Source organism: Acinonyx jubatus, chromosome A1, assembly GCF_027475565.1.
Source record: "Acinonyx jubatus isolate Ajub_Pintada_27869175 chromosome A1, VMU_Ajub_asm_v1.0, whole genome shotgun sequence".
Lineage (NCBI taxonomy): Eukaryota > Metazoa > Chordata > Mammalia > Carnivora > Felidae > Acinonyx > Acinonyx jubatus.
Window position 1 is genome coordinate 118,452,787 of NC_069380.1, and position 23,403 is coordinate 118,476,189.

Here is a 23,403-nt window from a genome sequence, read left to right on the forward strand (position 1 = left end):
GTTTGTGTTTATCTGATGTTTTCTTATGATTAGATTGAGGTTATGCGTTATTGGAAAGGATACCAGAGAGGTGATGGGTCCTTCTCAGCACCTCATGTCAAGGGGTACTTGATGACAGTATATGGTTTTAAAATGTCCTTTGATGTCGCTAGATTGTTTAGGCTAGTGACGAGATAGAAAAGGAAACGTAGCTCTGAAAAACAGAATTGGGTGGGGGTACAGGCATTGCAAGTGGGAAGTGATGAGCTCTGCTCCTATACCTTATCCTCCACAATTTGTACAAGAGGACAAATTCTTCTGTCAAGTCACACAGGGTGCCTGAGGTCCTCTTAACTCTGAAATTCACTCTGAAGGGGCTAAGCTTTTGTCTGGACGTGATTTTCTGCTTTGATAGCCTGGGGATAGTGATAGTGGAAGGAAGGGCACTAAATGAGTAAAAAGCATTCCAAATAATGCAGTTCCTCTCTGACCTCACTCATGTTCTCACAACACTTCAGGGGCATTAAAGGATGGGATTGAAAACCTGACATACAACTTTCATTATGGCTGAGGTGGAAAGATTATATTAAAGGCACTCATGTCTGGGAATAACAGGATATTTCAGTGGAAGCACTCTTTTCACGAGAGCCTTTGAATTTTACACATGAAGTAGATTGGAAATTGCAATCAGGTCAATTAAAGGCACACTACTTTTTACACGAATCCTTTCCTTAATCATTGGCTTTGGTGCATGTTTTAATTTTATTCAAGGAGGCAAATAGGCTTGTGTGTGAATAAAAATGAAAAGATTGTTATTATAAAGACTTTATCACTAGTGCTCCCCTGTTGAATACAGTGATTTTCTGGTTACCTGATCCAAAATGAATCAAAAGTCAGTGGCATAAGAGAGCACAATACAATAATTCAGGGCACAAAGTTTTGCCTATGAAGCATAAATATTTGAACATTTGCATTACCATTTCTGAATGAGTGGATTAAGTAGCTATGAAATATTAACTCATGTTCTTTCGGGTATGATTGAAATATTACATTCAGTATTTACCCCCCACGAAAAGCCCCCACAAATCCCTGTGTTCTATGAAACGTGAAAAGAATCTCATTTCACTGTCTTGCTTCATTTAACTGGTACCAATTCTATGATACAACATGGCAACCATGTTGTAGTTGAGAATTTAAGATTTTCATTGTGTTTTGGGAGGAAGAGTACACAGCTGTATCCCATCACACTTACTTTCTCTAAAGGTTGTTGGTAAATTGAAATTGATAAATTCAGAAGAAGAGCTGGTAATCTAAAGAGGTTTTTTTTTTTAAAGGGAACACATTTTTTAAATGTTTTATGTTTTATAAGCTTGCTATTGTAAATATGAAAAAATGTTAAAGCAAGATGCATTACTTGGAGTTCTGAGACCAGAAACTTCTTACCTATTTAGGGACCATGCACCAACATTCTACTTTACTGATGGGGTCATGTTAGTCTTGTTTGGAAAATAATACAGTTCTTAGCAGGTGACTTTTTGTAGAAAATGATAAGCCTTTCAACAAAATACAATATCATCATTATCATTATTATTATTGAATAAATAATACAAACTATTGTCACATATTTTAATTCTACATGTATATTAAATCTCACCAGACATTATAATAATTTTATATAGCCCATATTGATTAATGGACCAATATTGATACATTATTATTAACTGAAGTTCATAATTTATTCAGATTCCTTTACTTTTTACTTAATATCCTTATTCTGTTCTAGGATTCCAGATTACATTTAGTCATCTCCTTTCCTTAGGCTCCTGTTGGCTGATGTTTTTCTAATGATTAGGTCAGAACTGTGGGCTTTTGTCATGTCATATCAATAGTACACACTATCAACATGACTTATCATTCTGATCTTGACCTTGATCATTTAGCTGATGTTGTGGTTGTCAGGTTTCTCCATCATAAAGTTGCACCTTCCCTCCCCACCCTTTCCACGCTGTATTCTTTGAAAAGAAGTCACTATTGGGGCACCCTGGTGGGTCAGTTGCTCAAGTATCTGACTTTGGTTGGGTAATGATCTCACAGTTTGTGGGTTCAAGCCCTGCATTGGGCTCTCTGCTATCAGCACAGAGCCCATTTAAAATCCTCTATCCCCCTCTCTCCCTGCCCCTTCCCTGTTCATTCTCTTCTCTCTCTCTCTCTCTCTCTCTCTCTCTCAGAAATAAACATGTAAGGAAATTAAACACACAAACAAACAAGAAAAGAAGTCTCTATACATGGTTCACACTATGTTCCTCCTCAAAGTGAGAATATCTACAGAAATTATTTGGAATTCTTCCGCATCAGAGATTTGTCTCTTCTTTCTCATTTATTTCTTTATTCAGTCATTTATTAATGTTGTGGACATTTATTTTATATTTTATACAAAGTTATAATTCAACTTTGCATTATACTTTATTTACTTTTTGCTCAAGTTCTTCCAGCTTTGACTCTTGGCAACTCTTTCATTTGTCATCTGTGTTCCTTTGACATACCACCAGCTTTATGGGTTTTTTATTTGTGTGTGTGTGTGTGTGTGTGTGTGTGTGTGCACGCGCGCGTGCATGCACGCGCATGTGTCTTTAAGCACTTCATTATTTTCTGGTACTACAAGTTACTCTGGGCTTATTTTGAATATTTCTTATTCCAATCTCAGGAATTATTCAACCATTTCTATGAGGAAGACTGGTTTCTTGTATTGGATAATGGTATTAAAAATCAAGAAGTGGGTGTTCAGTGTACTTCTTGCTACTCAGGTGACATTGCTTCTAGTCTCTTGCATCTGACAGAGCAAGAACAAATATTATCATATGTGTATACTAACTATGTATGTATATATACCTAAAAATATTATACAGGATATGTGTAAGTATGATACAGATAGCATAACCATCTGTAATTATATTAAGCTAATTAGGAGCTCATTTTGATGACTCCAGCTCTAATCCATTATTACATGGATCATTCTAGCTTCCTCCCCTTGATTATCTGTAAACTCCCTCTCCAACAGAGAGAAACCTGTTCCTGCTATCTGCCATCCACTTGCTTAACTGTTCAATTCCAGTATGCATGTGTAGCAAATTCAAAATTTTTAACCTGTACTCTGTGGGACATAACTTTACTAACTAGAGAAAGGTACTTATGTACAGTTTACTTTGCTTTGGGTCTTAACAGACTCCATCCATTTCTAGAGTTACTTAGGTCAGCACCTTCGCCAACCAACTATTATTTGGATCCCATATGAGTTTGTTAATGTTGTTTTTGTTTTTGTTTTTTCTTCTCTTTGTGATCCCTTTGTCTTATTCCTTCTTGGGCTTGGTTTTTTTTTTTTTTTTTTTTTTATTGAGTTCCAGACACTGTATTTGAAATATCAGGGTAAAGTGAGTTCTAAGATGGTATTCCTCTAGACAGGATTTATTTTTGCTTCCAACAGGAGGCTAGAGCCAACAGAAGAAGTCCTGGATAATGTTAACTCAAACTCAAGGATTGAGATAATTTGAATCAGCCCTTTTATCATTGTGAAGGTTGATGTATTTATGGTATATGGTCTTTTAAGGTACCCAAGGCAAAGCATGGAGAGTTTCCACGACTCCTGATCCTTCGCGGACTTAGGACTTCATTTTTTTGTCTAACTCAACAGTATAAATCTGTACTCGGCTTCTTAGTCCACTCTTTTGGGATTGACTGGTGTCCAATGAAGTCTGTGTAAGAGGTGGTTGAGTCAAATGATGTATAAGACCCTTGAGTGTGGGGCACTGGGTTGTGCTTAAATAAATTGGTTCCTACCAATTTCTATTTTAGTTGTCAGGTTAAGAGTATACACAAAAAACATTGAGAGCCAGTGGCATTGTACAGGCCAGTCAAGACTAGCAGAATCTATGTTAAGTTGGTTGCTTGTACAATAGAAGGAATAAGCACAAAACAGATACATAAAGGAGAAACTGGTGAGAGTTTCTGTCTAAGGTGTGGAATTGAACTAACAGGCTTTTCTACTTTTCTACTTCCCTATCCGATATACTCTCTGGCTATATATATATATATCCCAATCTATCTCAACTTTAACAAAATGACCCCTTTAATAAATTAAGTCTGTGTTTTGTTTGAAGTCAAAGAAATACATCTATTTTTAGATATCTTTCCCAATGAGTCTTCAGAAGTGGACCCAATTTCCAGCTTCTCACCTTCCTTTTTTCTCACCTCTGCCAGGAGTCTTCGTGGCATGATTAGAATTCTAACTTTTTGTCTTATCAACTATGTAGCATTTTGAGCCTTATATTCTTTATTGGTAGATCAACTAGATTGTAGTGTTTAATGTGAAACTCCTTAAAAATCTGAAAATTGTGTGTGAATTATGCATTAGTATTTTTTTAATTTTTTTTTAACATTTATTTATTTTTGAGACAGAGAGAGACAGAGCATGAACGGGGGAGGGGCAGAGAGAGAGGGAGACACAGAATCGGAAGCAGGCTCCAGGCTCTGAGCCATCAGCCCAGAGCCCGATGTGGGGCTCGAACTCACGGACCGTGAGATCGTGACCTGAGCTGAAGTCGGAGGCTTAACCGACTGAGCCACCCAGGCGCCCCAATTATGCATTATATCGTTTTGGCCTGTCATCTAATTGTGAACTATGGAGGTAGTAAGATTAGAAAACTTTGGATATGGGAAGACAACAATGATTATTCTTTTAAAAAAGCTGATTGAGACCCTCAAAAACCTGAATTATAATTTTTTATTCATTTTAACATTTATTTATCCATTTACTTATTTAATAAGTAATTACTGAGTAATGGGCCTGGCACTGTGCTGGATGCTGGGGATTGCAGAGCAAATATGCACACAATCTTTGTCCTTGAGGAGCTTACAGTCTACTCTGGGAGATACAAATTAATCAGAGAATCAAACTAATAAATGTGAAGTCATGCTGAGATGGATACCTTGAAGGAAGGACTTTAAGAGTATATATGAAGGGATGGAGGGTGTGACCTGGTCAGGGAGATTTGGGAAAATGTCCTTAAGCAAGTGCTGGTTACTGTGAGACTTACTGTCTAGGGGTTGGCCAGATACAGGGAGGATATAAGAATATTCCAGGTCAGGGAACTACCGTCTGTGAAAGTCCTAAGGGGAGAGGAAGACTGACCTGCTCAAAGACAGTAAAGAAATACAGAATGTCTGGAAGACAGGGGCAACGAGGAAGTGGGACATCAGGTAGGGTTGAGAACCATGCAGGGTTCAGATCCTGCAGGGCTTTGTGGCCATGCTGAGTATCCTGTTCTTCATCGCAAGGACAGTGGGGGAAGCCACTGAAGTCTGCAGGGGAATGAAATTATGAGGCTGCTGTATCTCAGACATCAGGTGACATTTGGGCAGAGAGATGGTCTTCAGCTGTTTGAGTCCTCCATTATCTACCATTATGTTCACAGAGAAGAGTAATTTAATGTGAATTCTTCAATATACAGCAGGATCTGGAAGTTTATGCCCAAGAGTGCATTATTGAAAAGACACTGGCTGTATGTAATTCTAAGTAGCATTAAAAAATCATCAGAATATTCCATTTGCTCAATGAATAAATGGTAGCTATTTTGCAGAAGTCATTAAGACAAAAACAAGCCAAATTTGGCATTGAGTTACATCCACTAAACATTCATTTAAAGAGCAAAATATTGAGAACATTCAAACAATCAAATTCTTACTTCAAAATGTTTAAAATATAATGGAACAAAATGGATAGTATGGAACTTTGATGGTGTTTGATTTTTTAATTAAAGTTTTAAATATTTGGTTTGTGTTAACTTAGGAGGAATTGTATGTAGGCTATTGTCTATGCTATCTCCGTATCCTGTGAAATAAAACAAATGAAATCACTAAATGATAATTGTACATTGACCAGGTACCATCATAGTGCCCTACTGCCTACTGATTTTCTTTTTGTTTTCCTAATTACTACTCCTTTTCTCTCACTTTGATTTCTGTATTATTTTCCCAACCTCATATCACTTTGTTTATTGAGCCTCCTCTGGCCATGGGGAAGATATATTAGGAAGAGCATGAACTCTGGAGTTAGTTATACATATACCTGGCTCTCAGCAACACCAGATGTCAACAATGTGATCTTGAGCAAATCATTGAACTTTCTACAGTTCAGTTTTCTTTTACACTAAATTTGAAATAATGCTGACTATCTAACTGGGATACTATGATAATTAAATTAGGTAATTATGTAAAATGCTTATCATAGTTTCTGTGAGTTTCCAAAGGTGACTGCAACAATATCTCCCAGCTTCTCTGATATCAGGAGGAGAGGTTTATGTCCTCTCTGTGGCTTGTGATTGCTTTGGCTGCAGAATATGGTGGAAATGATATTTTGTGACTTCCAAGGCCAGGTCACGAAAGGCACTGCACTGTCTGCCTTGTATGCTGGGATACTCCCTCTTGGAGCACTGAGTTACCATGGGAAAAGCCTGATCACCCTGAGAAGTCCAGGCACATGGTTAGACCACAAGTAGGTGCATGGTTAAAAGCTCCAGTTGAGGTCCCAGCCAATAGCCAGCATTGGCTGCCAGTTGTATGAATAAAGACACCTTCATTTGATTTCATTTGCCAGCAATCAAGTCTTCTTAGCTGAGCCTCCAGCCATCATGAAGCACACAAAACCTTTCCCACTATGCCATTTGAATTAACTTACAGAATCTATGAATATGATAAATGGTAGTTTTAAGCTACTTGTGGAATAGTTAGTAGTAGTAACTGCAACAGTCTTCAATAAATTCTAGCATTATCATCATTGTGATTAATGTTATTACCTCCTTCAGAGGGTTATTTATATATAGTACATTACAAACCAGTGAAAACAAACCAATCTTACTGATCATAAAGTCTGGAAGACGCTGTAGAACACGCCTATTTCTTTACCAAGTCAGTGTTGTGGTAAATGGGCATCCAACAGTGCCTTCTCTCTCAGGCCTTCCTAACACTTCTCTAATTTTCCTGACATCTTTTTTGCCCACTGCGCCTCCTCCAGTCCAGCCAGGGTTCCAGCTTTGGTCTGGAGAATGGTGCCTGGGCGATTTCCATGCTCAGTGACACTGACCTGTGGAGGAGGCTTGTGAATTTCAGGTTCTTCATTTGATTAATAAATATTTATTGAGCTCCTGTTATGTGGTATTGGGAACACAGCAATGAATAAACAGACCAACAATCTTGCTCTTACAGACCTTATATTCTAGTTTGGAGTAGTATATTTTAGTTTGGCCCAGATAAATAACTGAAATCTATGGTATGGTAGATGTGGGTAAGTACTATGGAAAAGCATAACGCCAAGAAGGGAAAAAGGGAGTGTTGGGGACACTGGTGCCATTTTAGAGAGTGGGATTGAGGATGGCCTTATTGAGAAGATGGAATTTCAGTAAAATCCTGAAACAGGCAAATGAGAAAGCCTCATGGATATCTATAGAATGCATTTTATGCAGAAGGGCCAGGAAGAGCCAAGACCTGAGGTAGAGGAGGCATAAGTGTTCAAGGAGCAGCAAGAAGGCCAGTGTGACTGAAGCTGAGTCAACAGGAACTTGGCATGAAAGGCCGACAGAGAAGCAAGTAGGCTACATGGGGTCAAGTCTTACATGACATTGTGAGGACCTTGATTTTGACTCTGAGATGAGAGAGCAAACGGAAGGTTTTGGACAGAGAAATCATATCATCAGACTCTTTCTGACAGCTGTGTTGAAAATAGCCTGCAGAAAGACAAGGTCGAAAGCAGGGAGACCAGCTAGGAGGCCATTGCAGTCATCTGGGCAGAGCCGAGTGTGACTTGGGCCATGGTACTTCCAATGAAGAAGGTGAGGAATCACCTCTGGCTTTGCTGATGGATTAGATGAGTCGAAGATGCATTCATGGTTTTTGTTCCAAAGATGGAAGCATTTAATGACCATTTCTGAAAGAGGGAAGAAATGGAGAGAAACCCTACTGGAAAGAAATCTCAATTACAGCATGTTGAGACTGAGATGTTGATCAACCTCCACAGTGGAAGAATCTTTTTAAAGCCAAATATTGGCTGCCTCTCTGAACAAAAACACTCAGTGTTACAATGTTAACAGACTCTACCTCTTTACTTGATCTTATCAAAGATCTCGACCATGCAAATCAGATTAAGTCATTGTCCTGCTTAAAACTATCTAATGGCTTCTCAGTGAATTTAGAATAAAATCTAATTCTTTGCCACACTCTCCAAGGCCCTTCCTACACGTATTACCTGTCCAACTTGTCTGGTAAACCCTCTTCTTCATTCATTATACTACTACTGCAGGGGCCTTGATTCTGTCGCTTAAACATGCCAAGATAATTCAGTCTTAGGGATTTGCAGTTGTTATTCTCTCTTTCTGGAATATTCCTCTCACTTTTTCTTTTTCTTCTGTACCAGAGACTCTTTGTGATCATTCGGATTGCAGACTATGTGTCTCCTCCTCAAAAAGTTCTTTTGTAATCATTATCTCCATAGTGCTTCTCATCCTCAGAAATTATTCATTTATATATTTGCACATTCTTTGATTGCCTGCTCCCTTGAAGGTATCTTATCTGATGTGTTTGCCACTGTATTCCCAGCACCTGATAAAATGTCTGGCACATATTAGGCACTCAGTAAATGTCAGTTAAGTGAATAGAGGTAGGAAGAAAAGGAGGTAGAGAGAAAAACTCTATTCTTGCTTATAATCAAATAGAAAATATGTTTCACATATGGTCTTTATGTTAGCTATAATTTTTGCCTCCCTCAATTGATTAATGCATTTTATGTTGTAGACCCTATATATTGCAAAGTATTTCATGTGGGTTTTTGTATTAACAATACCAAGTCAATAGTCAGGCCATCTCCAATTTACATATGAAAATGAGGCTCAAGGGACCAGCTTGCTCTGCTTTTAAGGGACAGTCTGACCTGACCTTGAATCCAGGTCTCTGGACTTTGAGTCCTGCATTCTTTCCATACACCTTTCTAGTTCTCGAGAATACCAGGGGCACTGATATTGTCACAAGAAGCAGCGTGTAACCAAATGGGTCAGATAAAATTAGAAGTGGTCTCAAATTTTGCTGACTCGAGTCTTTGCCCATTTTAGAACCAAAATCAGATTTATTAATATCTTCTGGCCCTGGAATTTTTAAATAACTTTCTTTAATTTACATACCTATTTCTCAGACTGCTGGGAATCTAACTGGGAATACAAAAACTGCCCAGGAAATGTGCTCCTTTCAAAATTTTTACCTGATTTTACAGTCTCTGCAGGCTTTGTAATCTCTGAGAAGCCTGAATTAACGGCTGGTTCCCATATGTTCACAAACTACAACTTTGCACAGCATTCAGAGCAAGGTGAGGGGTTGTGAATTGCTTCAACCTGGGGATATTTCTGGCAGGGCCTTATGAAGGGGATCCACTGCACACTGGCGCTTTCTGCAGTATTCTGCTCCATGTCAGGGGACCTAGGGGCAGAAATAATGCCCAGTTAACATATGTGATGCTTCAAGGGTCACAGGAGCATATTTCTCCCAGGGATTCAATAGCCCAGGAGTCACAAAGTTGCCACTTTTATTTGGAATTCTTTGCCTTTACTTAATTCACTTCCTTACTTTCCCTCCACTTATCACTTATTGTGCTCAGAATTCTGTGTGTGTGTGTGTGTGTGTGTGTGTGTGTGTGTGCATGTGTGTGCGTGTATTTGGGGGCAGGGGAGGGGTTGGAGATGCAAAATCCAGCCTTTGTTCCAAGAGGCATGCAGTTTAGTAGGGAGATATAAAACTTACTCTCAAACAACTATAATGCAAATTAGAATTTGGAATAGATGCAGCCTAGATTGCTTGGTTACAAGCTGGCTCATTAGAGTCAGACAGTCTTGGAGTTCTGCTGCTTATTAGTTGGTGGGTTGATTTGGATAAGATGCTTTAACTTCCCTAAGGCCTGGCTTCCTCTTCTATAACATCAAGGTAGCAACTCTGACATGTAGTATTACATATAAGTGAATTCGTTATATGTTTGTGTAAAATGGATTAAACGCAGTTCTTGACAAATAGTAATTGATCAATCATTGTTAGCCTTTATAATTATTATATATCTGTATATGTTTTAAAGTGGTTACAATTCTCCCTCTGCCCTTAATAAGTGACTGCACTTTAACTCAAGGAAATACCATCAGTAAAGTAATGGAATAAGAAAGTTCAGGATGTCTGGGGAAATGGCCAGTCCTAATCTGGCCAGAGTCTGACTCTGTGTGGAGAAGTCTTTTTTTTTTTTTTTTTCAACATTTATTTATTTTTGGGACAGAAAGAGACAGAGCATGAACGGGGGAGGGGCAGAGAGAGAGGGAGACACAGAATCGGAAACAGGCTCCAGGCTCTGAGCCATCAGCCCAGAGCCCGACACGGGGCTCGAACTCACGGACCGCGAGATCGTGACCCGGCTGAAGTCGGACACTTAACCGACTGCACCACCCAGGCGCCCCTGTGTGGAGAAGTCTTAAAATACAAGAGATAAATCTGGAAGGGTCAATTAGGTAAGGCTTGAAGAGTTTTGAGTGACAAACTAAAAAAATCTATATTTAAACCAATGTATGTGGTCAGGTAGTAAAGGATGCTGTTGAAAAGGGAGTTCTGGAGCCCAACCACCTGGAAGGCTTTACACCCAGGCTCCACCAATGACTACTGCATGACATTGGGCAAATTAGATAATCTCTCTCTTCCTTAGTTTCTTGACTTGCATAATATCACCAACATCATGGGCTTATGGTGAGCATTATGAAATAGGACAGATTTATTACATTGCTGAGAGCCTGGGAAAACGCTAAATAAAAGGTTATTATTGTTATTATTTGCATATAACTGAGTAGTTGATTTTCAAGTAGCAGAAGCAAAAGACAACACTTTCAGCATTGTTTTATAGATAGACTGGGCACGGTGATCCATTTTGAGTGAGACAGCCATAAAATGTGACATTTTAAACATCTTCTCCAATCCCTAAACATTTGGTTTTTCTCCAAGTTTCCTGACCATTATTAATTCAGTCAACTTCTAACTGGAGGTTACTTTAAGAATTTCTATGCCAGGTGGCATGTGCAGATACGATTTACATGTACAGGCATGCCACTGACAGCTTGTGGTTTGTGATATATCAATATAGTGCATGAGTAAATCTGTTCCTAAAAGTAGAAGGTATGTAACTTTTTGTACATTGAATAATTTAAGCAAAAAAGAGGTCTTTCTTTAGAAAAATGTGGTCATTCATTTATTTTTAAAATGTATGAGAGACCACCACCCCATTTATCATCTTTTTAAATCCAAGCATTCACTTGTTTGGGTGAACAAAAGTCTGCATAAACAATATCTACCAAAAAGCACTATGGGGAGGGCTACCAAAAGATAAATCCAAGTGAATCTTGATTTTTTTTTACTGCCTTTTCAGAAAATCTATAAATATTTCAACCTGTCATTATTAATTTTCAGTGTGTCCGTTTTCTCTAGGTACAAACTTTGGACAGGTGGTCTTAATGCTTTTTTTGAAAACTCAAAGTAGGTGGATACTAAATTGGAATGTCACTTCCCTAGAAAAAGTCAAAGAGCCAAAGTATTCCCCTTTGATTAATATAGGCTAGGGTGACAATGACACCTACAGCCTCACTGGTGAGATTTTCTCAGCTTTCTCAGTGTAGTTCAACCAGATAACAAAGAATCAATCCACTGAATTCTTTGGATTTCAGGGCAATAAGGAGGCTCATGTCAAAAAACCTTACTGGAAGATTTTGCTGGAAAAGACATGCAACTACATGATACTACATTAGGCAAGTTTCGGAACAGAGGATGAGAATCAGAGAAGTTTCATCCATCTCTATCCCTAACTCAGGGGTTACAGCATGGCTGTCACAGCCTAAGCAGCTTCTTTTTCTCGCCTTGTGTTGTCTTGGTTTTCTTCTACCCCCACCCACCTCCACCTTTTCCTTCCTCACTATGAGGCAATGTCTCTAATATTAGGAATTAATTTTGCCAATAACCAATAGGAACCCAACAGGTCATTTCTGTGAACTACTGTTTCAAGCCAGACCTACCATTTCTAGTTCTCTTAATGAAAAGGGTAAAGTGTTATAATTTAGATGTATCCTTTGGCAAGGGATCACCAGCTACAGGCCAGATATTGTATGCTTGAAGATCCATGGTCATCTTGCCATGTGCCACACCAAACTCCTTTTCATTGTCATCTTTATCCCTAAGCCAGCATGTTTTCTCCTCCTATCCCACTACTTACAGGTACATCCAGATCTACCAGTGTCACATATTTATATAATGTATAATTATAGATTATAGATAGATATCCTATGTATCACTCCTCTTCTAGCCACATAATATTGGGATTTGGGTATCACTACATGTTTTTTTATGGTAATCCTCAAACACTGTAAAATTTTTATGGTAATCCTCAAACCTGTGAAAATAGTGAGAGTAGTGTAATGAACCCCGTATCAGGGACTATGATACTTCATGTGTTCTTGTATCTTTGTGAGGTCTAGAATTATGACTAGCACAAAGCAGGTGCTTTGTACAAGTTTGGTCATCAAGCTGATTGCCTATTTATTAAATGTAGTTCCTTCTTAAAAAATAGGGAACAACTTTATATAATTTCATTCCTTGGACCCCACCCCCCCGTTCAAAAGTGCAAACCTGTGACTATACAAAATAACAGAATTAGGGGCAGCTGGGTGGTTCAGGTGGTTAAGTGTCCTACTCCTGATTTCAGCTCAGGTCATGGTATCATGGTTATGAGATAGAGCCCTGCATCAGGCTCTGTGCTGGGCATAGGGCCTGCTTAAGATTCTCTCTCCCTTTCCGTATGCCCCTCCCCTTCTCCCCTCAAAAAAGAAATAGAATCAGCTTTTTTTCCATTTTTTTATTTTTTTAAAAAAAGACCATTTGGGCAGCTCTCCATAGTTTTTAATTTTTTTAATTTTATCAATTTTTTAAAAATGTTTATTTATTTTTGAGAGAGAGAGACAAAGACAAGGTGTGAGCTGGGGAGGGGCAGAGAGAGAGGGAAATGCAGAATTCGAAGCAGGATCCAGGCTCTGAGCTGTTAGCACAAAGCCCAATGCAGGGCTCAGACTCACTAACTGTGAGATCATGACCTTAACTGAAGTCAGATGCTTAACCAACTGAGCCAACTGGATACCCCTTTCTGTAGTTTTTAAAAGATGTTATGCCTGTTGACAGGAGAGGGATTTATAACAGGCTTTTTCTTCTACTGAAAAAAGTGTCTTTTATTACAAATTGAGATAGCAGCTATTTAAAAGTACTTGACCCACAGAGATTAAATGCCTCTCGAAGGGAAAATAATACGTACACCAAGACCAAATCCAATGCTAATGAAACCTGGAAGTTTGTTTTATATTTGGAACTTTACAAAAGAGTTTTTTTAAATATAAAAGTCCTGGGTTTTCTTTTTTTTTTTCAGGAATTAAAAAAAAGGATTGTTGTCTGCTATGTTTCTACTAAATCTCCATCACATTAATTCCCATGTGGGACTTGAGGAAGAAGTAGGAAGCTGATTATAGGCATCTCTAGGGTCACAAACCATTGTCTACTGACCGGTGTATCTAAAGCCTGTGTAGGTCTCTGGAGAAAACCAATCTGGTTGGCAAAAGCATATTCCACCATATTATCTGGAAAACACTTCCCTGGAGATTGAGACTAAGCTGGCAACCCAACCAGAATACCTTCTTCTTTCTATTTGAGGGTATTAACTCTCACCCCAACTAATTTCTGATAATTGAGAGAAGAGGCCAAATTGCCTCTGACTTTGGAAAAAATGTAGTTTCTGGGGCTCAAAGTGATTTTAATCCTATAATCACTTGATTTTGCTTCAGACAATTGGTGGGCATATAAAACTATAAACATTCGGCAAAGAGGAAATCTTAATCCATAGGATTTTGAGCAAATGGAAACCTTAGAGAATGGCTCACTCTTGTACAGATGATAAAATGGGGATTTGGAGAAATTAAATGACTTGGTAAGGTCATCCAGATATTTACTGGCAGAACTGGATCTCTAAAAGTAGGTTGCTGGATCATATACAATTATCCTGCGAGATATTAATACTGTAAATGCCAGGCTCATATTGCATCCATTTTTTGTTCCCACAAATTTTACTGGGATGCTTTTAAGCCTCCATTGGATAAAATATGACTGTGACCATTATGTTGCTATTACCTGGGTTTGAACCCGGGGCATTTAAGATCTAGATTCCTCCTTTTTAAAACTCCAACTCTATTCTTCACTGATCAGAAATCACCTATGGGAAGAGGTAACAGCAACATTTGAAAAAAAAATACAATGATGGCTTTTTGCAGGAATACAAACATCACATTCTACATTCTATTCCTATCGTTTGCAGTGTAAAACCAAAGAAACTCTTCAATTATTCTAAACACTGTGACCTCAGCCAAAACAATTGACTGCTGTAGGCCTCTTTTTGAAAACAAAACAAAACAAATAAATCAAGGAGATTGCAAAGTCTAGTCCTGAGAGAAAGGCTGTTAGAACATCTGTTTGAGGTGAACCTGTTTGGGGTCCTGCAAACAGACTCATCCCAAGGTTAGCTTATAGGAACAGAGAATAAATTTGCATCCACAAGTTTATTATTTCCTGTGCTGCATCAGGAAGGACAAGACCAGGGAAGACTACCAGCTGAGACACCCAGAAAATCCCCCAAGAGTCTTTTAATAGTGATAATCTGTCTGCCTTACTTCCCCCGAGGCTGGATGGAGAGGAGTGCTTTGCAACAACACTTCGAAAGCAACAAGAAGTCCTAAAAGGTCTAGGGATCATAAGTGGCAGTTTGGGGGCCATTGATCATGTTGCTAGAGGAAATTCCTTGTTTACAAGAAATTTTAGGATTTTCACACTATTGCATATGATGAATATGAGCCATCAGTGAAATTATATACATATATTAAGTACAGTAGAGGCTTGGGATAATAAGTGTGATCAATATCTTCCCTCAGAACCTGAAAAGGTGGTTATTAATATCTTAAACTAAGTTATTAATAATCCTTTTGAGTGGGGAGTAGTGATAAATCAGAATATGTAAGGAGGATAGTGTGGCAAAAATGCTGCCTTTTGTCAGTAATGGTTAAGTCATGATTACTAATTGTGTATTTCATTCTTCACTCTATATTTGAGTTCTTTATACATATCTGCATCCCTACCAAATCGTAAGTTCTTAGAGGGCAGGGATGTGTGTATCATTTCCCCTAATATTCCCCAAAGCACAATACTGAACAATCAAATTCAAGGAATCGTTTTTATTCTAAAACGCTGCTGCCACCACCACTCACAATAGAGCCAGAATTTCATAGAACTGTAAGAGAAATGTTCATGAATTGTGAGACTAATTGCTTTTTAGCTGCAAGGTAGGACCTATTTAATTGAGGACTCCTATAGCTAGTGAACAGCTAGCACAAACATGTTGGTTTCAACCTTGCAAATGCTAAAGTAATTTCAGACTACCATTTCTTTTCTTTTAACACATGGAGTAAGTCGGCAAAGGTTTAGGCACAGTTTTTTATTAGGCTCTTGGGAGTTGGCTTGTCTCAGTGAGTGGTGTGCTGTTCGGGACTGACTTCACCTTGACGACACAGCATCATCTATCAGCCCCACCAAGCTGGAAGAGCTCTGTGAGACCTAGATTGCCTGCAGCTGCTTAGATAATCTATAACCATATTTCCCCCCTAACTATAGGTCCATCCTTCTTAATTCATGAGTTATACTCCCATGTTTCAATTTCACCAACATTTATACCAAGACTAGTCACTGGTGCATCAAATGTACACAGAATATATTCTATGTGCAAGAACATACAATGGTACATCCCGGAATGCTAAAATGAGTAAGATTGAAACATAAAAGCCAATGATATGGGAGTAACTGCTCTGTGAAGACAGTGTCCTATGGACACCAAACCTTCAGTATATACCTGGGCATGGTAGTTCCCGCCCTCAAAAACAAACAAACAAACAAAAACAAAAAACAAATGATAAATGAGTGGATAGGTATCCTGGTTTGATCATAGGTATTTATCATGTTATTTACATTTTAGTCATTAGAAAAATATAGAGAGAACACTTGAAATATACCCTAAAAGTACATTTATAAAAGATGCTAACGGCCCTTGTACACAAGCATTTTTCATTCAACTGAGGAGACAATAGGTATTGTTTAGTGTATAACTAGTGGGCAGTGTGATTAAAACATTAAGCAGCACAAGAGATAACTCATGGTTGTATACGGTTGCCATGAAATTAAAATAGACCTTACATGCAATGCGAACAAATTTGAAAGGAAACAGCGATCACAATTGCTGCTACAAGTCCCTGTGTTCTTCATTCACTGACGCACAGACTTCCATTCAAAAGGAGGGAAATAAGAAAAATACTCCTGTTTCTTTAATACTTACTACTTTTTAGACTTTGTACTGCTATAAGCCTATTTATACCTGATCTTATTTCGCCTGCACAATTATATGAATTTTGTGCTATTATACCCATTTTAGAGAAGAGGAAATGGAAATAAGATTTAGTCATTAACCTACAGAGATATGGCTCTAAGTCAGTGGGGAAGCTGGACTCAAATCCAAGTCTCTGTCTCAAAGCCCCACTCTTTTACCATGCCACACCCCTATCTGAAAACCTTGGGCAAAACTTTGAAGTAGGTACTAAGCAATCATCATGGGAATAGCCAATGGGTCAGCAGATTAGACATGAGCATAGATGCTGCCTGATGAGTATCAAATTGAGATGCTCTTCCTGAAACAAATGGTATATTTTATTTCATTTTCTATAGTCCCTGCAGGATTTTGATGTCATTTCTAAATGTAGGGGATTTTGAGACAACTTACAGAACCAGTAGTTGGATACAAAGATGCGCCCATTTGCAGACCTTGTCACTAGCCCTCTCTATATGCCCCAAACCTGTGTATTTGCACTGTGCTCAGATTAGTGACTGAAAATTGGGTATTCCCATTTGTTTTAGTTCATCCTTTAAAGAGTGCCTTCTCTTGCAGAGAAGGCTGTATTTTCTTAGCTTTTATTCTCCTGTAACATGCTTTGCACTCAGTGGGTGCTCAATAAATACTTGATGTTGGCTGAATAGGTGATAGTGGTGACACCCTGAGTTGCTTTCTTTTAAGTCAAGATAATCAAGTTCTTTGCCAATCAAACAGAACAAATTAGGTGTCATGTCAAAAGCTGGAGAAAACCCTGCAGTCATCAAAAAGTCACTTATCTTGAAATACCAAACATTTTCTTTATAGTATCTCAGTCTCTGTTTAGGATGCATTGCCCACGGGAATTTAGTAGTTCAGTTGTTTTCTATCATGTCATAATGTTCAATACTGTACTGCCAGGTGATGAATTGGAGGGTGGGACAGGAGTTTACAAATCAGTCCCTAGGGACTTTGCATTCCATCTTCCCAGCCAGCATGAAGTGATAGGCATCTGGTAAGATAACTAGTTCAAAAGCTGAGAAAAACTTTGGCACACAAGGGAGACATATGACCTAGGGCACCCAGTAGATTGGCCCCACTCCATTCCCACAGTCCACGTATGAGGAGACAAGAAGAAGTCCCGAACCCTAAGGCTGGCTGTGTGCAACCTCTCCTGTGGCTCCATATGCAGTATTCACATAACCAGAATCATGGATATAGTCTAGGATGCACCCAGTAATGAGCTGGTGGGTGATCGCTGACAGTGTGCAGAACTTGACCTGGAAAGAACTCTGTTATGTGTGGCCTCTTGGCAGCTAGAAGGGGACCAACTATCTTCTGATGAAATGAGATTTCAAAAGTGAAGGAGTTAAAGAAAATCTCAAAGAGATATGATGAACAGAAAAAGAACATCAAGACCCGCAGCCTCTTCAAGGAGCAGTTCCAAGGACAAGAATTTTGTCTGAACCCATCCATCAAAAGGGCCAAGGAACTCAGTTTTCAGGGAGAGCAAGGTGCAGTAAGGCAAAAAAAAAAAAAAAAAAAAAATCCTTCCTACTTCTGAGAGCACGTAATAAAATTAATTAATGCCAACCTCCCTCCCAAAGAAAACACAATTATAAGGTCAAGAAAAACATAAAGCTATATGGTCATTTGGGCAAAGATCACAAGTATATAATCGGTGTAGCATGTTGGAAAAGGTGGTTGCCTTTTTTTTTTTAAGCTTTTTAAAAGATGTTGCCTTGACAGTTTTACAATTAATGTCTTATCTTTGAGTCTGTGTTTGCCTTGCTGAAAGAGATCATTATCCTGGGAAAATGTTCTATTCTATTGGAATTATTTCTTAAGTAACTATTAATACCGTTCTTATAAATGGATATAATTAACTCATAGACTGGCAGCTTTCTTTGAAATTCTCTTTTCTCCTTCCTGAGCTTATTCTAATCTCTGACTGTAACTTGTAAACATCTGTCTAGAATTGATGAAATGACCTCATTTGGGTCCCAATCAGCTCAGCAGCAGAGACTGTCATGCTTAGGAACTGAATGCCACTGATGTAGGGTAAAAATTAACAAACTAAAGTAAGTGTTGTAGAGGGAAAACCTCACAGGCAAATCCCTCTAAATATTCCCTTTATACAGAGTTGGGACTTAAGGAGAAAAACGTTAAAAGAAATGATTGCTAGAGTAATAACTTATACAAGTGATTAAAACACTCAATGTACTGACAGGAGAGTGTTTTCTTAGAAGATTAATTTGAAAAATAATGTGCCAGAGGCTCCCCTTAAGTGTCCTGAAGTCTTCCTACTCCTGTCTGCTTCTACAAAAGGGTAGAGTTTGACCCAGCATATTACCTCACTCTCTGTGCCTCTCTACAGAAGTTATTTCATCCAGAGATTTCAAAGTGTCTTTACAAATGTAAATTAACAAGCCTCATCACTTCTCTCCATAGAGATGGTTCATTTAAGTAACACAGAAATTTACCAAAATGGCTTACTCAAGGTCACTTGAGAAATCCTTTGTGTAATCTGGAAATGGATATTCAAAGTGTAAAAATACCTTGCAGCCTCATTGCAGATCCAGACTTCTGTATCTCTTGGCAAGTACCACTGGAGGGTTGAATAATCTTCCTTTATCTTTACAGTGAGGCTCCAATCACTTGGTCTTTTCTCAACCTCACGAGGCTCTCACAAACCTGGAAATCCAGAGGTCAGCCATTCTCTTTCTTATCTATTCCCAAAGCTAAGTGAGGAGAGAATATGACTATTTTTTAAAGATTTTTATGAATTATTTTGATTAAATAAGTACTTGACGATATATATATATATATATATATATATTTTTTTTTTTTTTCCCTCCCAAACTCTTCTATTGATCCAGTCAACAAATGTTTGTTAATCACTTATTTTGTTGCCTCTCACTATCCTGGACACAGGGAACAATACAATTTCCTCCCTTCATGGGAAAGACGAACAATAAGCAAGAAACAGATACATCTTGGTCAAGTGCTGGAAAGATGATAAACATGAGGAGCTGGGTGAACTGAGTAGGTGTGGGTGGACCAGGGAAGGCCCCCCTCTAATCAAAACTCTTTTTGCTTTCCCTCTATGGGGGATGGACCCATAGGAAGATTGGACCATTGGAAGATGACCAAAGCTTAGAGCACTGGAGTGAACAGCAGGAAATGTGGCTTTGGAGGAAGGGCAGAGTGTGTGGGCCATGGGAAAGAGTATGGATTGTATTCCAACAACAGTGATCAACCCATGATGGGTTTGAAGCAGATTAGTAACATGATCTATGTTTTCATTAAAAAAAATTTAAATTTTATGTTAGCGGTAGAGTGCAAGCCAGGGAAAGGGGCAGAGGGAGAGAGAGAGAAAGAATCCAAAGCAGGCTCCACACCAATGGGGAACTCAATCCCATGACCCTGGGGTCATGACCTGAACCAAAACCAAGAGTGGGACGCTCAATCAACTGGGCCACCCAGGTTTCCCTCCACTGAAATATTTTTATCTGTCTCTACACATGTAATGTGAATCTTGTAAAGATTCACCAGACAGGCCAGGCTTTCTCATACCTTATAACTATTGAGGAAATATGCGTAGGAAACTGTTCTTCCCCCTTTAATCCTTACTGCACCAAGTTCCCCAAATGCTCATGGATGCAAAGTAGAACATTATTTTACAAGGGACAGACCTAGCTGCTTCTGTGGAGCTGATTCACCAGTTCTTACACTATGGATTAGCTGGTCTTCTTGCCCTTTTCACTGAGGAACCTGCAGTGTTCTTTTGTCTCATCTGCTCTCCCTCCCTGTGACCCTTACAGCACAAGACACAGACCTATGCATGACCTTTATCACTTGTATTGTCATTAAATGTTACCTTACCCTGATCTTCTGTTTGTGAGCTCTTTGAGGGCTGGGAATTAATCTTACTCACCTTCGTATTTCCAGTCATAATCACAGAGCCAGGTCCAGGTGCTCCAAAAAGGACGGGCAGGAGAGTGAACAGTGTGGTGAGAATATAATGGATTATCCCAGATTGGAACACATTTGAGGGAAAAGTGATGTGATGAATGATTATGCTGGATGAAAGTGTAAGGTTGGACTGGACCTGTTGAACTGGGATCTATGGTAACTTTTATAACCACTGCAATGACTTATGGGTGAAAGTGTGAACTCTAGGGGGTGCCTGGGTGGCTCAGTCGGTTAAGCACCTGATTCCTGATTTGGGCTCAGGTCATGATCCCACAGTTTGTGAGATGGAGTCCTAAGCTCAGAGCCTGCTTGGGATTCTCTCTTTCCCTCCCTCTCTCTGCCCAGCCATTACTCGCCCACACGCTCTGTCCCTTTGTGCCTATTCCCTGCTCGAGCTCTCTCTCTCAAAATAAATAAATTTTTAAAAATTAAAAAAAAAAGTGTTAACTCTACAATTCTAGAGGTCTTTTCTGAGGTGCTAGTACTCCACTTGCCCTGGCTGGTTTAGACCAACGGTTCTCAAACGGGTCTCACAGGAGACATAATAGTATAGGAAGCGTTTGTAGGTGGCAAGCGCATCAAGATTAAATGACATAAATTTCCACTTTCATAATGTAATTCCATGCTCAATTCTGCTTTAGCTTTTCTAATTATTACATAGGTGATCTCTCAGTTTTGTGCAGATTATCTTTAACTCCCTCAAGTCCCTGCTAATCTCACTTTTTTAATGAAAAGTGAATAAGCCTCAGGATCAGAGCTTTTGAACAGGAAATGGTATTTGTTTGGAATTTAATGTTATTTTGTTAATTATATTCGTTTTGTGGTTTCCTTTTCTTTATGGAAAATAATGATCATTTTCCAGATAGGATGAGAATATAAAATTTCATTCTTCCGTGAATCTTTGGAAGTAAAAAGTACAAGATTTAAATACATACGATAAAGGTCATACACAAATTTTGGCAAAAAACATGGAACTGATGTAAAATGACTTAACATTTGGGAAACTAGATTAGACCAATGATTCCTAGCCTTGTTTCTGAGCCTACTTTTAAGGTGCACATTTACTGAAAAATAGTCATATGAAATTAATATGAATTAATGTAATTTAGGAAAATAAATATGCCATGTATATTTCTATTTTTATTTATTTTTACAATATTTTTCTCATTATAAGGATTAGGCATGTTTATTTTTGGAATATAGGTCCCAGAAAATATATAATGGCATAAAAATTAAAAAATGCATAATGGCATAAAATAAAAAATACATAATGGCATAAAGATAAAGAACTCAGAACAGTATACTATAGGGACAAACACATTTAAGATGTGAGTTGTTTTCTTTCTTGCTTGCTTTTTTTTGTTGTACTTTTTGGAAATTGATGAGATGATTTTGAATCTCAAAATGTTAATATGTATGTAAATCTGAATTTACATAAAAGAAATGAAAGGGTTATGGTTTTGTTTATTAAAAACAATTAACAATAGAATGACTTTAAGTATCAAACCTTCCCCTGTGTACTTAAAAGTTTAATTTACTCAAAATTTATATACATATAATATTAAGCACAATACTTGTCAAGCAATTTAACACATACCTTTAATAAATAAAATTTCATACAATTTCAATTATAATGAGATGAGTGAAGGTTCCTTTTGGAAATCATGCACTTAAACCCTGGCTTTTCTTACTTGCCAGAGACATACACTTTACAGTTCTTTGCAAACTTACCTTCCTACTAATGGAAGGATAAAAACATGCCAGATTGAGCTGTATTTTAATTTTCAGTGAAAGGAAATGGCTTTGGCCCTACTGCCATACCAAGCCAACAGGTGTAGGAAAATAATTAACCACTCATACACATGGTACTCGTATTGGAAATGTCTATTTACAATTTTTTTCCCCAAAGCAGAACATTAACATGATGTAATATTATTACCTTAATCCCAAGCAACCAGCAACAATAATAACCACTCCACACCAATATTGGGACGTGGTGTTCCAATGAAAGTTTCATTTTCCTCTCCCTCACTAAGCATTTCTCTACTGAGACAAAAGACAACTCCATTACTTGATTTTGATGTTCTAAGGTGAGAGAGGTTTACATTATAGGATCTTGTTATAGTACTTTGTCAGGAAATGTGATGGAGCTAAGAGGACAACCCATCACCTTGAAATAAACTCCAGTGGTTCATTCCACCTGGCTCCACTCAAATACTAACAATTCTCAAGACTATAGTCTCCAGAAAGGCTAGAAATCCATGAGGTTTGCTTTATCTTCTGTGCCTGAAACAGTGCTCGGTTCCTAAAGGACCCTTCAGTGTTGTTGAATGAATGAGCCATCATTATAATAGCAGCTATTTCTAAATACCCAAGATGTATTTAGATTTACCCAAGATGTGGATGTCTGGGTGGCTTGGTGGGTGATGCATCCAACTCTTGATTTTGGCTCAGGTCATGATCTCCTGGTTTGTAAGTTCAAGCCCTGCGTTGGGCTCTGTGCTGACAGCGAGGAGCCTGTTGGGGATTCTCTCTCTTCTATCTCTGCCCCTCCCCTGCTCATACACACACATACACACTCTCTCTCAAAATAAACAGGTGGGCTTAAAAAAAAAAGTTTAAATACCCAAGATGTAATAGATGCTATTATTTACTGTTTATTTACTCCAGTTCTAGTAACAGCTAAACCTGTAGTGGATTATTATCTGCGTTGTCTCATTGAGGAAACAGGCTCAGAAATGTTAATATGCCAAGTTCATACAGTGAAGGGATTAGGATTCAAAGCTAAATATGTCTGATGCCAATGCTTCCGTTTTTTTTTCTCCTACAGAATGGAAAGTGTTATATGACCTCAAAAAGGGTGTCATACATAAAAATGAAAACTCCAATGGTGCAGATTC

At 38.3% G+C, this 23,403-nt stretch overlaps 1 protein-coding gene and 1 long non-coding RNA gene across 4 annotated transcripts in view; one reads left to right on the top strand and one right to left on the bottom strand.

Moving 5' to 3' along the window:
* The window catches only part of KCTD16 (potassium channel tetramerization domain containing 16), a 261,110-nt gene that overhangs the window by 33,382 nt on the left and 204,325 nt on the right, over nt 1–23,403 (top strand). The gene's annotated exons all lie outside the window — the stretch shown is intronic.
* Nucleotides 1–23,403, bottom strand: part of LOC128315597 (uncharacterized) — a 45,632-nt gene that overhangs the window by 17,278 nt on the left and 4,951 nt on the right. The window contains exons 2-4 of one of the 3 annotated variants that reach the window (XR_008298525.1): nt 19,087–19,222; nt 14,257–14,338; nt 7,178–9,492 (exon numbers count right to left, since the gene is read on the bottom strand). This is a non-coding gene — a long non-coding RNA (uncharacterized LOC128315597). Of the gene's footprint in view, nt 1–7,177; nt 9,493–14,256; nt 14,339–19,086; nt 19,270–23,403 lie in introns of those variants that run through there. The other 2 variants (XR_008298523.1, XR_008298524.1) reach the window with 2 other exon arrangements.